At 39.4% G+C, this 8,322-nt stretch overlaps 1 long non-coding RNA gene across 1 annotated transcript; it reads right to left on the reverse strand.

Annotated features, from left to right (window-relative positions):
• Positions 1–2,298: 2,298 nt before the first annotated feature.
• Positions 2,299–3,823, reverse strand: LOC131459866 (uncharacterized). Its single transcript, XR_009240293.1, has 3 exons — positions 2,730–3,823; positions 2,530–2,641; positions 2,299–2,437 (listed from the first exon to the last, which is right to left on the reverse strand). It is a non-coding gene; the product is annotated as an uncharacterized LOC131459866 (long non-coding RNA).
• Positions 3,824–8,322: the final 4,499 nt, after the last annotated feature.

An 8,322-nucleotide genomic window follows, 5' to 3' on the forward strand; every position in this document is an offset into this window, starting at 1 on the left:
TACCTCTGGCCTAAATGAATCAGCTCGTTTGCCCCCTCTGAGCAATGATGCGCCACAGTAATTATAGTAATTATTGTTTTGACTGAACTGCCACAGCGCTGTGTCCAATTATTCCTTATTTACTGTGTTCTAATTCACCCGTTCAGCAGTCAACATTTGATTCATAACAATCATGAAAAACATTGGTTCCTTTTTTTTTTCCAGACTTTCTTCATCTTTCTATACAGTAAATTATTAGTGTCTTTTGTTTAATTGTATGATTTGCTTTGACTAAAATCATCCTGTAGCTGAGAACACACTTTTACCCTGGGATGGATGCTAGAGTTAAACTTTGCAAGATTAAACTACAACGACAGAGTAAAGAATGAGAAGTAGAAATCCGTGTGAAGCTGCTGCTGTGGAGCATCTGTCGTTAAGTTGAGATGATGCACAGTGTTTTCTGCTCCATCTCAACACCGGCGTTTCCTGTGTAGTGGTGTATGGCGTCAGTGCCCCTGCGTGTTCTGCCTACGCTTGACTGGAAAGCGTCCTGCGGCAGATCAGAGAGCACTGAGAGAAAAGCTGTAAAGGGTGAGTGACCACGGTCTTCTGGGAACGAAGCCGAGCCGAGGGATTTGCTTTGATGAGTTAATGAGTGCCATCCTGAGATGAATGAGTGTACAGCAGGGCCTGTCACGATGAAGACCAGTGTGGTATGCAAGTTAATGTCCAACATGCTGGAATGAAAATATGCTCGCATTAACTGCAACTTCATTCTGACTCAATACACATCAGATTTGATGGTTTACGTTCATATTTACACGGGTCCTGTGTCTTCTGAAACATGTGTGAACTCTCTCTTGTTGGCGGATGTCTGATAGGATCAGAAAATCGAATCTGACGAAAAACAACCCTGAAAAATAAAGATAAACAGAAAAAATGAACCCGAGTCACTTCAGTTTGATAATGTGAACATAATCTGAAAAGTCCCTACTCATGCAGGAGCACATGGAGTTAATCCTTGGAACACAGAGCACTTTTCCATTACTAGGTTTAAACGTGCAGTATATAAAAATTCATTTTCACCAACTATATAAACACACCTTAGGAAAAAGTAGTAAAACTGTTTATAAACACATTGAATTTGTGAAATTTGTAAATACAGTCACGGTTCAAAGTTCATTTGGCTCGTTTTTATGAACAAAAAGAAGAAGAAAACCGCTCTATTTTATGACTTCTGCACAATTATCCTATTTAATTATCATTAAAACCCAATTCATTTTGGGGGCAGAAGACATTTGAGAATATCATTTCCAGGTTTGAATCGAAAAAATCGAAAAAAATAATTGACTGGTGAATTGATTAGAAAAAAAAAAAAAAATCAGCCCCCTTTCTCCACAAAAGCATCATCACACAAGCAAAATGTCGGTCACCTCTTCTTCCTGTCGAATTCATGATGCACTGGATGCTGAGACTGGAAGAATCGTCTCCTCGCCCCTCGTCCTTGTCCTAAGCCTGATCTTTACTTTTGGGAAACATCTTGTACATCTGTGCCTCACACTTTGGTGTTTTATTTAACTGCTGAATATTTTCCTGCACTAATGTGTGGAGCGTTATCTGGCTGTGATTCATCACATCACCTACCTGACACTGAGACTGTTAGAAATATTAGCATTGCATGTGTGGCTGCTCATTTTGCTGCTGGTGTTAATGGTAATGCAACACAGTTCAAATAACTATTTGAATAGCACTTTTCAAAACAACTCTACAAAGTGCTTTCCATAGTAGAAAAATAAAACCTTTAAGCATAAAATGGAAAGAATTAGAAGATAAAATGAAACGCCAGATGAAATAAAAGAGTAAAAATACATCTGTAGTTAAAAGAAGGCATTTTAAAGCAAAGTAGTCTAATGATTAGTGGCATATTTTTATGCATTAGCCATATTTAGTGTTAGTGGCTAGAAGTAAGGAAGTTGTGAGATGGGGGCAAGTAGCAGCATCACCATCCACTGTAACGTTCCCTGCTTTAGAGTCCAATTTATTATATTCCCTTTAAAACCTTGTACAAATCCATATAGGGTTTGAGTTTTCTGGTTAAGATCAACCGAACACTTGGAGCAGTGTCAAAAGGTGCCAAGTCTACAGTAAAAGATCAGTGCAATTCGGTTTAAAAGAATTCCACATCTTTAAGTTCAAAGTACTAACTTGTCAAAATAACACTCATCACAGAATCACTGAAAAAAATACAAGTCAACCATAAAGTTAAGAACAAAAGTTTTACTTGATGTAAAGAAGGAAATAAATGTCACATTTGTCATGTGTGGTTGTGGGTCAGTGGGGACGGGGGGGGGTTAAAGTCCATTTAAAAAAATCAAAAAAATCTCAGTGACCATGTCCTGTTGGGCAGAGTGGCGTAGCAGCCATTGAGGCATGTGTACAGTTTGGCAAGGTCCAACATCTAACAAAAAAAAGAAAAGAAATAAGAGTCAGCACACTTTAGTATTAAGTAAATATGGATTAAACATATCAAGAACCATCTGAAGAACATACCTGAAGACATCCCGTGGAAAAGGTCGGTTCATCATGGGCGAGGTCCTCGTCGTAGAAGAGTCGGTTCATCTTGGAGTCCTCTGATCCAGGAATGTGCTGCAGCCTTCAATCTCTTCAAAACAAGGAACAATTTGATAAGTCACAAGACAAAAAAAAAAAAAAAAAGTAGTTAATAAATGACAAATCTTCAGGTAGCTCACCTGGTCAAGTGTGACAGGTCCTCACATCCAGTCCGAGCTCACCGTTGGATGCCCTCCCTAACTTAAACCTGCCTTTCCTGTCCTACACTGACAGTTACAAGCAATCTTCACCAGCCATTTGGGATGATGCTAACCCCAATGTCTTGGTTTGCTGCATGAAAAACTGTAAATCTCACAGTTGCCCAGACAAACGTTCCTTCTGATTCTGTAGCCTCGCCACAAAAAGGTCTTCTGCTAAAACCCTTATTTTGCTAAGCATGAAATCAAATCCACTTTCCCGTCCTCAGATCTCATTTTCTCTCCCTGCAGCCTTTCAACAACCATTGCTGTTGTAACATCTGCAAGAGGCGGCAGTTTCACAATTCAGAGCTTCTCGTGCGTTTAGCAAGACGTGGCACCAGAGTATTGACAAAGCAGACGCCTGAAAATGCTTGACTCCAATTTAAACAAATGCTTCACCATCTACAAAGTGATGTGATTTACACTACAAACCTGTCCATTCCAATCCTTTGTTTCGGAGGAAGATAAAAGCATATCATGACAGGCCGAGTCACAAAATCAGATGGATCCTTGTCTGATTTTGGAAACGGCACAGTCATGGTATGCCACTCAGTCAGGATCCGTGGCCAGATTTCCTCACACAAAGAGAAGAAGGGGAAGGACGAAATGCCTTACCATGTTACGAGTCGACTCAATTTACCTTGTTCTCTGTTGTGTGAAGAAGACCCAGCTCATAAAATCTTGACTGATTTAAAAATTGAGCAATTAAATAACTCAAACATGGATGCTGTTGGGTCATGCAGAGAGCTTGCGATCTTTTGCATGGTTTCCCAAACATTTAGAGGTCAGGTTACTGACCCCAACAATGTTAAATTCAATGACTTTTTGTCCTAAACTGATGAACCATTTGGGTAAATTAGATCAAGCATTTAAAGGTGTTTACATTGTTAGTAGTCCAATGACACTTCTTACCCAAACACATGAAGACGCAGTGAATCAGGATACGGCTACCTTTAGCAGATGCAACAGCAGCAGTGGGTGGTGGAAGTCTGCAGGGAGAAAACAATTGATATGGAGACAAGTTGGAGGAATCATTTAATGCAAAGCTCAATAAGAGTCAAATCGGAGAGAAACTTTAGGGCAAGTCTACAAAAATCAGAGGAGGAACTTCGCCAACACATCTAAGAGATAGAAGTTTCTAATGCAACCAATCGAGACATTGGGCTTAAGCATCTTCCTAAAGACTCTACAAGCTGCCTAAATTGTGAAATTTGAAAGAAAGTCATGGGTAATAACGGACTACAGACACTTGTTTGCTGAAATAGCTAGTGTATGGTGAGTTAACTCTATGCTCTATCAATAAAGCCATAAAGTCCTATCATTTCAACCAGCTGCCAGCTTCGCAAATAAGAGGCAAAAGACCACTTGTGTTTACATGTTTACATGATCACTGTTAACCACAAAGCTCAAGTCAATCCAAGAAAAAATCAAATAACGAATAATAAATGAAAAAGCTGCAGCTGCTCACTCCTGCCACAACAGTCTTTAACATGAAGCCAACTTCTGTCTGAATTCAGCCCACAGAATAAAAGTTTTATTTCAAGTCATCGTATCGAAAGATAAAAAGTTCGAACATTTGGCGCAACTTTCACTTAAATAATCCGAGTTGTCTCTCTGCCAGGTTTGTGTCCTCCTAAAGAAAAGAAACGCGCTCTAATCCTGAAACCTACAATCTCATTTATGAAAGAAACGATGCAGGATAGCCCTGCATCCCTAAGGCGAGTAACGCAGAGTTTTGCAGGGGAAGATAAAAATCCCCTGCTGGGAGGCCTCCCAACATGACGCGCAAAAACACTATGAACACAAAAAGGTTCAACTCCTTTAGAGGGAAATAAACTTGGCAGAGTGAGACAAGTCAGCATGAATATTGAATGTGATTTCACTTAGTGACTACAAAGGCTGATGACAGTGTGCTAAGTTTAAGACTTAAATGGATATCAAAAGTGTGCCAACAAATGCCAGATTTAAAGTATATCATAACATTATCCATGGGCTGAATAACACCTGCAATCTAATGTGACTAAACTTGCATAGAAATCAAAGGTTTAGCTTCATAATCAAATCAGGAACCAGTTGAGAATAAAGGAAGACCTGGTGTAGAACTTTAGACAAGCTACAGTAAACTTTGACGCATTTACTACACGATTCATCAGCTTCCACGTTCGTCAACAGTCCAAGATGCAACTATGATAACTGAGATTCAAGACCACAATTACATTTTTAAATTAAAGCCATTTCAAAATAAGGTACCAGAATTTCCTGGAGAAATCAGACGCCTCAAACTAATCGACTTTAAAATCATCCATTTAAGTTGAGACTAAAAAAGTGACTAAATACAACACACAGGACAGACTGACAGAGACCAGACAGCATGAGAGACAGAGAGACACAGGACAGACCAGAGAGAGAGAGAGAGAGAGAGAGAGAGAGAGAGAGAGAGAGAGAGAGAGAGAGAGAGAGAGAGAGACAGAGACAGAGACAGATGCCATGACGACAGTCTTGGCATGTGTCAGTGTGTAAAGGCCTTTGCACTCAGTAACGCAAAAAATAAATTATTGTAATGCCATTGTGTCGGGCATTGTAAATGTTTAGATGCAAATTAACTTTATAAATTGAGTGGACACGATTTACCCACAAAGACCATGTGGCAAAGGCCTTTAATACTTACCTGAAAGGTAAAAATGTTACCTGTTTTTGAAGGAATTTGAATTTGCTTGTCGTCTAAATGGTGTGCGTCTTGTCAGTCTTTCAGCATAAATTGTGTTCATCTTTCTGGTGCAGTAAAGTCTACTGGAGTGTTAGTCTTGGTCCAAAGGTCAGATCAACGTCAGTCCAAGTCAGTCATCACACACACACACACACACACACACACACACACACACACACACACACACACACACACACACACACACACACACACACACACACACACACACACACACACACACACACACACACACACACACACACACACACACACACACACACAACCAGGAAAACGTAGTAGGAAAAACAGATCAGAAATGATAGACTGGCATAAACACCAAGAACTAGTACAGTCATGACACAGTGGCCATGAAGAATGAAGATTCAGGTCAGAGCAGGTATAGTAATGGCACGGCGGCCAAGCAAGAAAGATAACCTGCACTTACCATTTGAAATTTTACCTGAACTAAAACTAAAACACAATCTAATTAGGATGGACATGCAGGGATGTCGGTGCTCCTCTTGACTGATGCTAGAAGAAAAGTACAGGTTAGTTCACTTACTGTGCATGGACGCGGAAGGCACCCATGTTTGTCTATGTAAAAGGACTATACGCGCAAGGCCACACATACAAGAACACAAGTAGCTCACGAAGGCGCGGGCACAGTTAGCGATCATGGCCTACTTGCATTAAGGGACGTATGGCCATACTAAGGCAATGGCACAGCTGCCATCCAAAGCCAGGTATCTTTAACTTTAACGTTCTAGGGCTAATGGTAGATTAATGGCCACGATGGAAAAGACAAAAACAAAAAAAAAGGCACAGCGGCCAAGAAGTCTAAGCCTTGAGACTCAACGTTACCTTTATTCCTACCATCTAGCTTTAACTGTACATTTAAACCTCATTTAAGATCTGGTCCTCCAACATCACTATATTTTAGTCCAAGTTGATTATTTTTTTTCCTTTTAGAAGTGAGGAACGGCACGAGGAGGGCCAGGACAGATCGACACGGCGGCCGGAAGAGCGATGGCCCGCGGCCTGCGTAACAGTTGAAAAAGAAAAAGTGGTTAAGAGTACAGTGGCAAGAACACGCCTCCATAGAGAGGCGTGTTCTTACCATTGCATGTAAATTCGGTAGTTAGCTGTGGGCAGCCAGACTAGCAAAGTCAGTTGCCGACACCTAAGTAACTTCACGTTCCAAAAAACACAACACACAAGTTTTCTTTTGTTTATTCCCCTACTCTGCAAACCCTAGCACACATGGAGGGCAAGAAGGTAGCCCCCCCCCCCCAGAGAAGAAATAAGAAAATATGGACTCACCCTTTGTAGACGGACCTAAAAAGGAAATGTTAGTGCATTATAACTTATCAAGCATCTAAGCCCTTCAAGACACCAGATCTACTTTAATGTGAACTGCTGAACATAATCATATTCTCACACCATCTTAACTATTCAATCCAGGCATCTGTGTCACACACAACACATTCATTCAGAAAGAGAGAATCTCAAACACTCCATCAGTCACCTCATTCTTTCAAATCACTCGCTCAGCAGTTCCACAAAAATATAACCAACAAGGACCAGATTTACAGACCACTCAATAAAAGTGGTCAGGAACATACAAAACCAACCTGTGGCAGATGCTCCATGTACAACCCTCAGCTATTTGACAGATGGAAAGCAGGAGAATAGAAGGAACGTGGCCATGTTGGACAATCCAGAGAGATGTAGGCACAGCGGCCAAGAAAGAGTGGGGACACAGCGGCCACCCAGAATTAAACCATCACACCTACTATTTGACGACCTTCATGAAGATCAGTCTGTGGGAAAAAACAAACAAAACAATGTTTGAGTCCAGTCTCCAGCCCCGACAATGTTCAAGTTCTATTCTAACAGTGAAACAAAGAAATTAACATCATCACAATTGATGTAGAATAAAGTTGATTAAGATTTAAGGAATGCCTTAGTATAGAAATGTCATTAACACATACAGCCACACTCTTTAAAAGCACAAAAAAACTTATTATACATGTGTGATTAAATTAATATGATATATTGCCATCAGTTAAATAGATTAAATTATCTCTAAAAGGTGTCACTCACCTTTTTTGACAGCCTCAGGATTTTGTATATGGCGGTCCGACCAGGTCTCCGTGAGCAGGAAGCAGGTTGTTCCTTTAAAAGAAAAAAAAGTTTGTATTTTAATGACTACGTTAAAAGTTAAGAATTATAAAAGACATGTATAACCCTGAATCTGTTTTTAAACATTTAACATAAAAAAACAAATAAGTCCTTGCAGTGAAAAACTCAATAGTAATGACTATGAGTGGAACAGTGAGTTAACATAGCACAGCAGCCATTTTAACTTGTTTTGTCTATTTTGATAATGGATTGGTTTGAGTTTGAGTTTTTTTTTGTTTAGTGTGAATATTTCCTCATTTCTTTGCTCTATTTAAGCAATCATTGAAACCAAATACTTTAAGAATATAACTGAATTTAGAAACAGTGAACCACATTTAACATTTTATGGACCAAACAAGAAAATAAATTAACAAAACTTTAATAAAATAAAGAAAAGTTTGGGATCATTTTTGATCTTATATCACCAAATAAGGTATAATGCAGTTCATGGCCGACATTCTATGTTTCCATTATTTAATTTGATTTTTCATTTTTAAATGGGTCTCAAATGTACAATTACTTGTAGCCTGCCATAGTGGAAAAATACTATTCTAAATAAATAAAAACCTATGAACACAAATAACCTGTCTACTTCTGTGAATAAACATTACTCCAATGCCAAACTATTACCTGGACACTGGAGTA

This window comes from Solea solea, chromosome 5 (genome assembly GCF_958295425.1).
Source record: "Solea solea chromosome 5, fSolSol10.1, whole genome shotgun sequence".
In the NCBI taxonomy this organism is placed as follows: Eukaryota; Metazoa; Chordata; class Actinopteri; order Pleuronectiformes; family Soleidae; genus Solea; species Solea solea.